The sequence below is a fragment of the Megalopta genalis genome, chromosome 14 (genome assembly GCF_051020955.1).
Source record: "Megalopta genalis isolate 19385.01 chromosome 14, iyMegGena1_principal, whole genome shotgun sequence".
Classification (NCBI taxonomy): Eukaryota; Metazoa; Arthropoda; class Insecta; order Hymenoptera; family Halictidae; genus Megalopta; species Megalopta genalis.
The window spans coordinates 8,605,982-8,620,850 of record NC_135026.1 but is presented as its reverse complement, the minus strand read 5'-3'; the positions used below and the strand labels follow the sequence as shown (position 1 = coordinate 8,620,850).

At 42.7% G+C, this 14,869-nt stretch overlaps 2 long non-coding RNA genes across 2 annotated transcripts; both read left to right on the top strand.

The window, feature by feature from the left end:
* Positions 1–5,287: 5,287 nt before the first annotated feature.
* LOC117225741 (uncharacterized) lies at positions 5,288–9,804 on the top strand. The gene is made up of 2 exons (XR_004491590.2): positions 5,288–5,472; positions 8,012–9,804. It is a non-coding gene; the product is annotated as an uncharacterized LOC117225741 (long non-coding RNA).
* Positions 9,805–13,029: 3,225 nt separating this feature from the next.
* Positions 13,030–14,380, top strand: LOC143260537 (uncharacterized). Its single transcript, XR_013034814.1, has 2 exons — positions 13,030–13,285; positions 13,469–14,380. It is a non-coding gene; the product is annotated as an uncharacterized LOC143260537 (long non-coding RNA).
* The last annotated feature ends 489 nt before the right edge of the window (positions 14,381–14,869 follow it).

Below are 14,869 nucleotides of genomic sequence, written 5' to 3'. Positions count from 1 at the left end.
ATATCATAATACGAATCATTATTATGTAATTATGATTACATCACTGCTGGGGAAGATCCATCCGGAAATGCTCGTGCCTCGATCAGCTTCAGACAATTTTCTATCCCAACGTCGTCCACGTTAATCAGGATATGGAAGGCCCAGCGGCGGCGTGACTATCACAGCGATTGGCTCCATTAGCAATTACAATTGCAACAAATTCCGGGTAACCGGCGTCTCTTACCATATCAATCTAAATATCCATCAAGAGTGACAGAGAAAGAGATAGAGAGTGGGAGTCCCCTCCCCTCCCGCGCGCCCCCGACGCACGCGGCTCATCGGCTGACGGATCGTGGGAGAGGCAATTAATCACAATAATGCTATAATTACTTAATGCATCGGGTAACAAACATCGCTCGGCAGCAAAGCGAGAGCGCCGCGTAAAGAGCCAGGCCGTTTTGAAAGGGCAAGGGCGGATTCGCGGTAATTTTTTAACCCGCCGGAAGTCGCTTGGGACACACGCGCTGCGGTGCGGCGGAGGGGGGTGGGGTGGGGAAAGGGGCGGTATTCGCGCCATATCGAGATTACGTACGTAGAAAACTCGGGGCCGCGTATCGGGCATCCGGCAATCTCGCTGTAAGTTTTCAATGATAGAGAAAGAGCGGTGACGGAGGACGCTAGGGAATTTTTCGAGCTCGCGTTGGGCGCAATAATACTTTTTTGTAGATTGCCGTCTCACCCGCCACGACAGTTGCCCTTCGACTTCATTCACGACCCGATGCTTTTCAATCAGCGATCTTTTTCTCTCGCGCCTTCAAATGGAACAGGCGACCGTGATACGCCCAACGTGTAGGCTCAGTTGGCAAATTAACCTCTAAGTGAAGTTCGCTTGACGCGTCCACTGTTGCCAACTCTCCGGGAACCAGCGTTGCCAACTCTGCAGATTTCTCTATAGGTCCACGGATTTTCAATATCATTACCCTAATTAATATAAAATATATATATTTATAATATAAAAATATATATAATTATTAATTATATTATAATATTAATATTAATATAATTATAAATTATATATATATATATCATACTTATATAAAAAGCATAATTGAAAAATTATATATATATATATATATATATTATTATTAACGAAAAACACTGACCAATGAGAGGTGAGCTCGGCAGGCGTGCGGCGACCAAGCCAACGAGCGCACGAAGCCCAGTTCCGCTTTATTGGCTCGGCCGCCTAGCGCCACGCGAGCTCGCCCCTCATTGGTCAGTGTTTTTCGTCAATAATTCGTTAACGATGCCTCGAAGGAAATTTTTGTAAAGGAAAAAGTTGAAATACGATAATTTTGGGACACCCTGTATATCTATGTATGCATACAGTTCCAGTGTCAATTTTGCCGAAATTATAATAAAGAAAATACTGCCTCCTATCGACGAAAATACTCTGCGTAATATGAAAATAAAACTAATCTCACCGGAAGTCTGTATCTACAAACCACGAAAATGGACAGGACCACGGTCCAGTAATGACACAGAAATTTTCTCCCACCCCTACGCAACTACTCTGCGAGCAGGCCAACAATCGGTATCAATTAATCTTACAATTATTCGCCCGGCCCAATAAAATAAACGTCCGTGGGGGTTGGAACGACATTCCGAGGATCAAACGGCATTCCCGGGGCGAACGACCATCTAACGGGTGTGCGGAGGGAGGACGTTGCTTTGTTAGAAAACGCAATGATTCTCGATGTCCCGGGAGGGCGGGGGGATTTCCAGATCCGGGGAGAGAGAAAGAGAGAAACAAAAATCGAGGAGAAAAGGGAAACACAAAAATTGAGAAGGAGAGAGAGAGAGGGGGAGAGAAAATTAAGCAAGTGAGAGAGAGAATGGGCAAAACAAAAATTAGAGAATGGGCGGAGAGAGGGAGAAGGAAAAGAGGGGGGAGGGAGAGAGAATAATTCGAGCAGGGAGAGAGAGAGATACAAAAATTGTGAAGGGGGAGAAAGAAGAATTGGAGAAGAAGAGGGAGAAACAAAAATTGAGAAGGAGAGAGAGAGAAAAAGAAATTGAGAAGGAGAGAGAGAGAAACAAAAATTAAAAAGAGAGAAAGAGAAAAAAAAAGAAATTGAGAAAGAAAGAGAGAAACAAAAATTAGAGAGAGAGAGGAAAGAGAGAGAGAAAAGATAACTCGAGGAGAGATCGAAAAAAATAGAGAAAGAGGGAGAGAAACAAAAATTGGGAGAGGGAGAGAAAATAAAAATTGAGAGACAAAGAAATTGAGTAAGCCAATAAGTGAGAGAAAAGGGTTCAGACGGAGAGACAAATGAAAGAAATTGAGAGAGATAAAAAAATTGAGAACAGCAGAAAGAAGAGAGAAAAATATTCAGAGAGATAGAAAACAAATTGAGAAGGAGAGAGAGGGAAACAAATTGAGAGAGAGCGAATTGAGAGTTTGAGAGAAAGAGAGAGAAAGTGAGAGAGAGAGAGAGAGAGAGAAAGTGAGAGAGAGAGAGAGAGAGAGAGGGTAAAAGACAGAGAAAGAATTAGAAGAATAAATGAGAGAGAGAGAGATTGGACCGGGAGCTTATGGTTGTCGCAGAGCGGTGAGGCGGTCGTGCACTCTGCCGTGGTCGTGGTCGTGGTCGGTAATATTTCACGGTAACGGTATTTAGCGGAACCGTCGCGACTGTCATCCGCGATGAAATGGTGGAGGCAGGGAAGACATTAAGCGTAATGAATTACCAGCCGGGAGGAGTAATGTGTCTTAATTACGGGCCCGCGGCACAATAATTATGTAATTAGGCATTGTTTGCCGACCGGCCCCTAATCACAATCCCGATGTCGCAGCCTCGTCACGGCTGGAGGTGCTGCATCGCGTTATCGACCGGCTCCGTTTCAACGTCGTTCGCCCGCGTCTAGGTCTAGACGGCTGCCACCTCTGTGTCCAGCTAGCCACCACCGACGACTATGTGCATGTCTCGATTCTCAAATTCGTCTTGAAAATCTTCGTCTCACTCACATCGTTAACTTGTCGACGATATCGATGTGACCTAACCACTTTAACCTAGAAAAATAAGACACAGTTTAAGTAGGATCAGGGTGATCTTGAGAAAATAGATAACGCCGCGGAAATTCGAGAGAAAACTGTTTTGACGAATTTAGGCGAGAACTTTTTCATTGATCCAAATCGAATCTAATCGAAATCTGATCCAGACGTAAAATAACCTAACTGAAACTTAACCCAACATAAACGCAACCTAAACTTTACCTAAACGTGGGCTATGCGTAACCTAAATGAAACCTAAAATTTACAATTACGATTTTTTAATGTAAACAAGTGACCAACGTGTTCACTTCGGTTCCATGATTATTATCCGTTCAAGATTATTTTCTTCTCTACTTTCTCATTCTAATTTTAGAAAAACCATAACTCTATCTCCAAAAACAACAAAGTTGATAGAGGTTACAGAGTCACGTGGAACAGCCTGTATAATAATAGTTTATTTTTCGAAGTTACATCTATTTTTCCATCTCCGAGAAGCCATCTCTAGAAGAAGTAGTATCATTTACTATGCGGTGAACGTATGTATTTCGCGAAAGAAAATCCGAATAATGAGCAGAGCCTCGTAATAATGATAAATACAAAAAGTGCTCGAATATCCCATTGGAATATTAATGTCCGATTGTCGAGATAGCCGGAGATATTAATATTTTCGAAATGTTTATTTTTTCACGCGGGAATTTAACTTTTCGCGCGGCCACAAATTAAATTTTTCCAATATGTACGATGGCGGTTTTAAGGGTCGCTTTTTCCGAAGCGGGAAAGAGAAAGAGAGAGAGAGGAAGAGGGAGAGAGAGGGGGGGAGTGAGAGGAAGAGAGAGAGAGAGACGAATAGGTGTGCATGCGGCACGTGAAACGCGACGGTAGAGGGGAAAAACGGTTTATCCAATCCCTCCCAAAAAATGGTCAGCGCAGTAATGACGCCAATCAGCGTACGTGTCACCATCGCTGGCTTGTAACGGATCGCATTCGGAAATATTGTACGCGATATACGAGATCGTTAGAATAAAAATTTCACGCTCAAACGTGACGTAATAGCCGCGTGCGAGGGCTGTGAAAGCCCGTAATTAATGAAAGGGGGTTGGCGGAGGTGGGGGGTGGGGGGCGTCAAATAAATGGGAAAGCCAACTAATAGATCCGGCGAGGTAACATATTTAAAATATTTCGCCCTTGCAACTGAAATAGAGCGCCCAAAGAGCCTTTTAATTAAGAAAGTTTTTTAATCCGCGTGCCTGCGAGCTGCCACGGATAATGGCGGCTATCGTTAAACGCCTTGTAACTGCGAAGTAATGTAAGAATTTAATCACGCATAAATCCCGTGTCGAATAAAAAAATATCCGACTTCGTGGAGAAACAGTGGGAAACCTACTCGAACTTTCTGTAAGAGAATTCTCCGTGCCGTTTGCGAAAATGGAAATGCCGTGGCCGCTGAGAAAAATGTTTTCGAAACGGAAATGTATCTTTCTAATTAAGGAATACCACGCCGGACGGCTGCTAATTAAATTGAACGCCCCGGCGAACCAGTACGTCGTCCTGAAATAAATCGCGGCTTTGCGACTTACCATACTCGGGCGTTTGTACAATGTACACTTTTAGGTTATGTTTATCGTTTAATGTATACGCGATTTTTAAGATCTATTATTCAGCGTTTTATATTGTCTCTGCGTTGTGACCTTCTAGTTATGTTTTGGATTTTTTAGATTCTCGGTTTTTTGAAGGTCAGTTCAAGGTTATTACCGATTTTTCTTCATTGATACGATATGGTTCTAATTGCATTATGTGACAGGAAGAGAGGACATTATGTGTAATACGTGTATTTTTAAGACAGTATCGAAAAAGTTCTGTTTTTCAAAGACAAACTCTTAAAATTAGAAACTTTTAAATTAGTGAAATAAATCTTAAGAAAATTATGGCTGGCGTACTGGGGTCATAATAGACCCCAGGTGAAAGCCCCACTTTAAATATGTAAAATACCTAAACGCCTAAATGGAGAATTAAGCTTTTACTGCAGAAAAAAGTGAAAAAAGATATAGGGTCACCGACGACCCGAAATTACCATTGAGCTTGAAAAAGGGTTAAAAATACGAAAGAACTACGTCATTGAAGAGCGACCAGACTCGCAGCAGAATCGAAATCTGTAAAATTGGAGAAAGAATGGCAGCGTATTAGTTCTACACTGACAGCGAGATGTGGCAACACTGGCAACCAACGTGCAACATTCAGTCGGAATGTTTCTGCTCGGCTGTCGCGTCGTCGGACGTCGGCCCCAAACGGCTGCCGGGTTATAAACAATTCTAACGAACAAGTACGGGAATACGTAATTTTACAGGTTGCTGTCAGAACCGTCGCTGGCTCCTGGAGGTCTTCCGTAGCCAAATACAACGACGACACGGGGCTCGGCGATACGGCCTGGCAGTTCGGAGGTCTGTTTACACGAGTTCGCAAATATAGCCATAGGTATCGGAGCCAACCGAAGCGAAGAATTGATAAATTAGTTATTCCGTCAGTCGCCCGCCGCTGTTCCTCCGGGTAACGTTTGATCTGAGGTTTCGAATAATCATGCGTATTTATATTGAGTACCTTTGGAGGTTACCCAACATCCTGTTACACGGATACGGACGGTCCCTCCGGTTGTCTCTGCGAAATTGGACGATACCGTTGAAAATACAACCCATCCGTCGTGTCGCCGATCAAAAATGCATTTGCCCGCTCCGGACACTGTTGATTAATGTTTCCGGCAAATCAGGAAACGCTGAAGAAAGTGTGTAGTAACTCAACTTATTGATTGACATTGATTATTGTTTGTAGCGAGATTATTTTTTGTCATGTAGTTCGTTAATTATGCAGCGTGAGGGAGCCATCTCCGAGTTTGATGATATGTGTTGTCCAGAGTGTCATTCTGAACATCTTTCTTCTATACGTGTAGTAGAAATTTAATGAAATAGGAATTGAGTACGTTAGAGATTTATAACCTCGAATGTATATTTTACATTGCTTTTTGAGGTTTCAAGATTCAACCTCGAAGATATATTTCAGATTATTTCTGAAGTTCGGGACTTAACCTTCAAAGATATGTTCTAGATTGTTTTTGAGGTTCAAGATTTGAACTCAAAAATATGTTTTTAGGTTATTTCTGAGATTTCAAGATTTAACCTTTTAAAGATATGATTTAGATTATTTCTGAAGTTCGAGACTTAACCTCAAAGATAAGTTTCAAATTGTTTCTGAGATTTGAGACTCAATTTCAATGATATGTTCTAAATTATCTCTGAGGTTCCAAGATTTAACCTCAAAGATATGTTTTAGATTATTTCTGAGGTTATATTTTAGATAGTTCGAGACTTTAATTAGGTATAGGTTAGATCCGATATGAAAGAGCCATTATAGTATTGCTATTTCATTATTCATTTAGGTCTAGATTAGGTTAGGATTAGGTCTGGGTTATGTTCCAATCGAAAGTACTATTATATCATTTCTATTTTATTTACTTAGGCCTGTGTAAGGTCTATGTCTACGTTAGGTGTGAATTACATCAAATTAAAATTCGAACAGTTGGTAACATCAATTTTTATCCAACAGCCATATAACTCATCGTAGCTGTAGCTACATTTTTTCGTAAATATCTTGAACACTGAAAGAGAATTCCTATGACATCTATAGGAAAAAGTTGTTCAGAATAATGACCGTGACGACATATGTGAAGATCATCGAAATCGTAAGTGATTTCTTCGAATTCCATACTTACCATATATACTACGCCAAGATAAAGGAAGGTGGAGCAGTTTTAAGTTTGTTCAAGAGGGTTTTGTTCGAAAGAATTGTAACCCCTTGGGAAACAATAATAAATACATACATATAAATTCTGACTATAATAGGATTCGTTTTCTTAATTTACTTTCTGTTGTTTCCAAGGATGCTGATGAGGAGAGATAACCTAACAAGTCAAGTCTAACCTAGCATGGCTTATGTATCTTGTAATCTAGCCTAACATTTAATTAACCTAGCTTACATGTCTCGTATAATTGAACGTCAACGACAACTAACGGATGTCTCTGTTTAGTTGGCTAGCTAATATTTGTTATAAATATTGCGACAACGGTCTCGAGAGTGCGTGCATTGACTAAGGACGATTAGACTCGATGGTAATTGAAGGGACGAAGTCGATTAACGTCGAGTGTGTAGGCTCGGTTGGCTGAATCGTTTGCGGCAGTGAAAAATTTAGGGACGGTACGATGAACCGCGCGCTATGGAGACCGTTGTCTCCGTTATTTATAGCCCGGCACGGAGATTCTAATAGGTTGTAAACTGTCGGAATTAATTCGGAAAAGCTTTAATGGAAGCCGTAGCTGGGCGATTTGTCATCGGATAACAATTCCGGAGTACATCCTTTGAATGTAACTGTACCCGTTGGGCAAACAGCGACTAAGGGTTATGACCGTTCCCGTTTGTCTTTGCATCCGGAATCTTCGCACGAAATCCCTCTCGCCGGGTCCCAATTAACTCTCTAAGAATTCGAACCTATCCCATGGTAATACCCCGGGATAGCGCAACTCCGACGGCAGATTAGAAAAGACAATATTTACCTCGGTGCTTCTGAGTCTAATCGCGTATCGCCCCCTGCAGATGCGCCTTCACTTAATATCAGTTACTATTTGTCCTTGCTCGGGAATTGAATGGAGGGGGACCATGCCGCATTCCCGAAAGTTCCTTAACAACCTGCAACCCCTCCCCCACCCCTATTCAAGGAAATAACCAGCGACCGATGTACAATACATTCTTATATAATTCTACTGTAATAGTTCGGGTTCAGACCTACCCGGTGATCTGCGGCACGGTGACCTTCGAGTGGCTTTCAGTACAACAAAAATATATAATAAGAATATATAATATAATAAGAAATATAATAAGAAAATTAGAAAAATCTGAACATGTGAAATCTGACTCTTCCGTTTGTCATAACAGGTCTGTGGATTTTATGCATTTATGAGAAAACTTAGTGAATGGACTACACGATAAAGAAAACACCGGGACACCATGAGGGGACCCACAGAAATGTTGTACTTCCCCATCGTTCCGCATCGTTGGAACCACGTAAGACACCAAACCGACTCAGTTATTATCGTCCACGCGGTATTACTGTGTCAATAACGTTGGTAGCCACCGCGGACGCACAAAATCTCCGGCAAAAACTCCTTCCCGACGACGAATTACACCGAAGTCTCTGTGCGGTAAAAAATATGTAATGCCGGCGATTCTATGCGGCCCGTAACGACGCTCCCCAACGCATCAACGTCGCTGGGCTTATTGCGCCAAAGACTGCGGGGAAAGCGGCGCGAAATGCAGGTCCAAGGACCGGTCGAACCGCAAGCCTGTGTCCGCAGGGACGACGGTTTGAATTGAAGAATTTTTGCGGACGATAACTCGTTGGCTCACGCGCTAACGTATTTGCAAGATCCGCCGCGCTGATGGACATATAATGCGACGTGTGATTGTAGGCCCGCCAATCGCGGCCGATTGTGCCTCTGAAGGCCCGCTAACTATCTCAAACTAGCCCCATTCAAGCCGCCACGACCTCTCTCTATCCGTCTCTATCCGCCGCCATCTGTCTCTATGCCTGCCTCGTTCCAACCCTCCGCGCCCCATTCACCGACCGCCCCATCTACGTCTCTCTTTCTCTCCCCCTCTCTCTGTTTTCTCTCTCGCTCGACCGACGTACCTTCTTCTCGCTCGCACCCTGTCCGCTCGTCCCAACCGCTCCGACTTCACCAGCGATTTTTCCCACCCCGTCAGCCTAGCAAACCCTGTCCGTCTCTCCTCACCTCATCGTTCGCCGACTGTATTTCTTGCAGCACGTTTCTTCCCGCATCCTGCTCTAATTTTCGGGCCGGCTCTCTCGCCGCGCACGTAATCCCCCGTTTTACTCGGCCCCATCCCCGGCCGGCGTGCTTTCTTCCCCGCGGTGTCTGTCCTCCTTCTATTTTCTCCTCGCGAATCGTCTACGGGAATGTTTTGCTCACCATTTAACCGGCCTTTATCGCGCCCGATCTATTCACGGGCCGCGCGCTCCGTGCCGGTGCTTCGCGATTTCTTTCTCTGAACGGCCCGCTTTCAGGCAACCGTCTGCGCGTCTTGCTGACTTTTGTGCGCCGCTCTCGACCCCTGGATCAACGCGTCCGGCTTTACTCTCACGCTTGTGCAGCGCGTGTTGCGCGGATCTAGGGTAAAGGTAGCTAATGCAGATTGTGGGCTGATAGAGAGTGCTGTTGGGGAAATCTTGTTTAACCCTTTCCGGTTGCATCTGGCTCCCCTGGCTTCGGATTTCGTATTGACTCGGGGATCTTAACGTGCTCGGCGAACTATGAGATGTTGTGTACTATCAGAAGTTAGGTTATGTGGATTTTTTGAATACGTTTGGACCGCGGGATGACGCGAACGTGCCGTCGTGGGCTTATCGATTTCGTAACGTCGAGAATGTTTAATGTATGGCGAGAGAATTGACATTGGTGGGGAAATTGGATCGTTATGAAATTTTGTAGAATAAGTGAAATTATAATTTGAGTTTGTAGGGACGTTGGAGGAATTGACGAGTTAGGCTGTCTTGTTAAAATATTGTTAAAATATTTGTATATTGTTAAATATTGTTAAAACAAGAAAGGGCACATAAGTGATTAAAGAACACCTAAGTGGTAATTATGTGCATCAACTGCCACAAACGATTTTCTAATATTCTCAATAAATTAAAAGCAATGCAACAATATTCGTAAATTTTTCTGATGTCTTCCATGTGCTATATTTCACTTACACAAATTTATCACAGATGCAAAACTACGGTAGAAACTCAATTATCCGGACCAGTCTTGGAAAGATAAATGAACGAATACTGGGATAGTTATTCAGTTGCAAGAATACCCGACATTTTTACACACAGTTAATTAACTTCCTTCGTATCGTTTCAGATTGAACGGTTTATTTGTGAAACTAATTTGGGCAATTAATAATCCCGACATTGGTGGTCCGGATAATCGAGGTTTTACTGTACTTAGGACAATTGCAGAACATTTTTATTTTCAATAAAACTCTTGAATTACAAAGTATATTAAACAGGAAAATAGAAACTCTATTTAGATCATTTGTGCAACAATCTCAATCCTTCCTAACACTAAGAAAACATTGAAATACAAGAGAACCTCGATTATCCGGACTTCCAATAACCTCAAAACCAACGTCCTTCACCATCCAAATGCTTTTCCCGCATAATGAGGTTATATCTAGACCAACCTACGTGCAAAATAATTTTACTGTTCAAAATATTAACAATTTAGTACGGCACTGTACCTAAATATATAACTATTACACTGCAACTACCTAAGTTGCGAACGTTCGTGTCACACCGCTTGGTTCGGATTATAGGGGATACCGATGAACTGCTCTTATTTATGACAATCGCAGTATACTCCCCTCTCTATCGTCGTCCTCTTTCTGCCTCGACTAACTCCTGTGGTTTGAGACGAGAAAAACGAGAAAAAATTGACACTTCAACATTAAAGTGTTGCCAATTTTTTCAAAATTGAGATATTGCATTTTGTACTTTTATTAAGTAAAAAAAAATTTGTTGCCTTCGTTTCGGACGCGCAGAACGGCCGCCATTCGGATCTGTTTTTCTAAACAGACTGTGTATGCCAGTGTTTCGACATTTTTTATCGTTTTGCGGCAAAACAATTTGCGTGCACCCTCGAAAGACTAGCAACAAAGATACCGGAACACCCGTATTGAAAAGTCTCATGGCGTCCTCGCAAAAAATTCCCAAAGTATGCCTACTTTTCCGCCCGGTTTACTGGAAGACCCCCTTAAAACTCGTCCCCAGCCGCGTCTCCCGCCCTCTGTCGTGCTACGGCAACGATCTTGCTCCTTCTACAGCCCCCCTCCCCCCTCGACGACTCTTGCCCCGATTCGCCATCTCCGTTCGCCAGCCGCGTTGACACAATCACGCGCGGTTACGTAGGTGCAGCAACCGGCAGCCACACCAGGCCGGTGGACGCACACACCTCTAACCCACCGTATTCGTCCCGATTCGAATTCTCGGCCCTATATAACCGGCGCACGTTCTACCTGGGAATTTCGAATCTATCACCGACCCAGACGAATGCAAATCGCGCATGAAGCGCGCTTAATAAAGCCCCGCACGCGGCCCGCAACTCGCAATTTTCTTTCCGACGCTCTGGCTACGTGTGCCACCACACGAGCTTCCAACACTTCGTGGAACCTTCCCCGGCTGAGGCATTGAACGACCTTCGGAGCTTCTAAACCGAAAAGTGATCTGGTTAAATTGGCGTGGAGTGTGGGGTTGAAATGATGAAGAGGATGAAAGAATGAAATGAAGGGTGGTCTTAGCCACTAGGTTCTAGAGTGACGCCTAAGGGGTGCTCCAAATGCGTCATACTTTGTACGCCAGGATTAGAAAGACAGAGGATACCAGTGGTGATGGCAAGAAAGAATGAACTGGGAAGACCAAACAGAGACAGATTCATCTTAAACACTTATTCGAAAATCATCCCCTAAAAGATTCTGCAAGCATGTCACGCTTTGGGGGTTTGGGTTAAAGAAATAAAGGAAGAGGATGGTCAATTAAGAGATTCAAATGACAGCTTTCTCTTTGCCACCTGTTTCAGGAACGTCCCCTAAAAGATTCTGCATATAGCTGATATTTTGAAGACTAGTACTGAATAGTTAGAGGATGTGAATACCAATAATGATAAACTGAGAGGCCCAAATATAAACGGCTTCATCTTAGATACTTATTCATAGAACATCCCCTAAAAGATCTTCTAAGAGTGTCATAATTTGCTATTCATTATTATCATTGTTGTAATAAAAGTAATTTAATAAGAACCTATTAAATTATGTATATTTAATAACTAAAACAACTTATAACTAATATATAATTAGACTTTAAAGATTACATGCGTTCTTCTTATTCAAACAACTCTCGTACCAACCTAACCTATATTCGTATTGCCAACCTTACGAACTAGCTTATCACGATTCTTTTTATTTCATAAAACTCACTATACACAAATGTCGTGAGTATATAGATATTAATACCAATGATTATAACAGAAGATAATGAACTAAGAGAAACAAATAAGAACAACTTTCACTTAACCACCTGTTTCCAGAAGATCTCAATTAACTACTAAGATCTAAAGTACCCTTAGGAGCTTCTGAACTAACCCTAAAAGTTTTTAACCAGATCAAATACTAAGGAGTCAATTAGGTCTAGTGTAGTTCATTCTAGTTTAACCTAGGTCTATTTTAGTCTTGGTCTAGCTTAGTCTAGTCTAATTTAATTTAATCTAGGTCTATTTTAGTGTAGGTCTAGTCTAGCTTAGTCTAATCTAGTTTAGTTTCGTTTATATCTATTCTAGTCTAGTCTAGGTCTAGGCTCTAGTCTAGTCTAATTTAATCTGAGTCTAGATTATTTTAGTCTAGTCTGGTCTAGTTTCGCCTAAGTCTAGTCTAATCTAGTCTAATCTAATTTCATCTAGGCCTAGTTTAGTCTAGTCTATTTCAGTTTAATCTGGGTTTAGTCTAGTCGAGTTTAGTCCAGGTCTAGTCTAGTCTAGTTTAGTCTAGTATAGGTCTAATCTAGATTAGTTTAATCTGAGTTTAGTTTATTTTAGTCCAGCCTGGTCAAGTTTCGTCTAGGTCTAGTCTAGACCAGCCTAGGTCTAGTTTAGTCTAGTCTAATCTAGTTTCATCTGGGCCTAGTCTAGTCTAGTCTAATCTAGTCTAGACTAGTTTAATCTGAGTCTAGTTAATTTTAGTTTAGTCTGGCCAAGTTTCAGCTAGGTCTAGTCTAGACCAGCCTAGGTCTAGTTTAGTCTAGGTGTAGTTTAGTCTAGGTCTAGTTTAGTCTAGGTCTAGTTTAGTCTAGTCTAGTCTAACTTAGTCTAGATCCAGTTTAGTCTAGTCTAGTTTAGTCTGGGTTCAGTTTAATCTAGTCTAGTTTAGTCTAGCTACAGTTCAGTCTAGTCTAGTTTAATCTGGATCTAGTTTATTTTAATCTAGTTAGAAAGTCTACTTACTGTAAATTCGACAGTCTGCTCCCAATAAGAGACCAGAAATTCTGCCAGCGTCCACTTCTGCAAGGTGCATGGACCTCCAAGAGTCCTCTCGGCCCTCCAACGACATTTTCCCGCGTGCAGCGCGCCCGTTCCCGAAGACCTCGACTAGGAAGTGCGTAAAATTGCTTACAACAGACCGGTTAACACCGTCGCGGAACGATACGGGGCCATGGGAAAGTGTGTATAAGGGAGTGTCGTCGGACGACAAGGATGGGTTTTGGCGTTTCTATCAGCCGGCCGGTCCCCGGTTGCTTCTCGTACCGAGTTCTCTAACTGAGTTTGTTCGGTTTTCAAGCTTTGGTGATTCTCGACGGTGTCCGTGGTGCGGAAAGCGAACGGGTCGCGGCGGGAAAGAGAAAGACGGAAGAAGCCTGGTGGCGAACGGAGCAGAGAGAAAGAGTGAACACACGGGCATGGGCGACAGAGAGGGTCGCGGTACATCGAGGAGCCAAGGCCCCGGGATATTAGCCGGCTTGTTAAGGGAAAGCCAACGCCGTCAAACGTCCTTATTAAGGCCACGCAAATAGCTGGTGCCGCTTCTCCTCGCTTACCTCTTGACTTGGCTTTCTGGAAATTCAATTTTCGCCTGCCCGAAATGCGGTCGGTCAAAAGCGCCGCCCTCGGGTTCGATATTGTTCACGCCGGGGGATCTTCGGGATCGGGATGCACGCTTCGACAGTTTTTGCGACCAGCCACCCACGCAAATTTAAACCGACTAACTGGATCTACGTGCACCAAGCGACATGTAACAATTGCTGCGAAAATAGATACTCTCTGCCAGCACCTACCCTAGAACCTCCTTAAAGAGATTAGCTGGGGTCTGGCACTGTTGGTGGTTAGCTGGTCTTGGCTCTTCTAGTGCCTAGGCTCTTCTCCATAGTTCTTCAAGCTTTCTTGGCCTACGGCAAGTTTTGGGAGGTTCTCTGTCTCTTTAGTGACTCTGTGACAATTTGTGGAAACAGTTTTCAGTCTTGGAAAGTCTGGATCTACGAGCTCCAAGTAATGCATAACAATTGCTGTGAACACATATCCTAAAATCTCTTTAAAGAGATTAGCTGGGCTCTCTGACGCTGTAGATCAGGGATGTCAAACTCGCGGCCCGAGATGAACATTTTTGATGTCAAGTATCAGGACGTAAACAATAATTTAACTTTATATATATTTATTACAATGTACTAGTCAAAATAAAAATATTTGTTTCTATGAACATTGATTTTTTTTTGCGGCCCACCTAAAGTTAAGCATTGTTTATTTGGCCCAAGTTAGCTTTTGAGTTTGACACCCCTGCTGTAGATGGTTAGGTGGCCTTGGTAATACCTAGGCTCTTCTCTGTAATTCATCAAGCTTTCTTGGCCTATGGCAAGTTTTAGAAGGTTCTTTGTTTCTTTAGTGACACTGTGACCATTTGTAGAGTGAGTTTTCAGTCATGGAAAGTCTGGATCTGTGAGCTCCAAGTGACACATACTGGGCTCTTCTCCATAGTTCTTCAAGCTTTCTTGGCCTAACACCTCTTACAAGTCTTTTTGTCTCTTTAATGACAATATGGTAACTTGTGAAGTCAGTTTTCAGTCTTGACAAGTCTGATTGGCATGTTCAGTGCTGAACAATCGTTCCCTAAACATTCTGTATAATTGAAATAAAGTGATTAGTAGACTGCGGATTTTATGCATTTATGACAAAAATGAATAGATGAAAT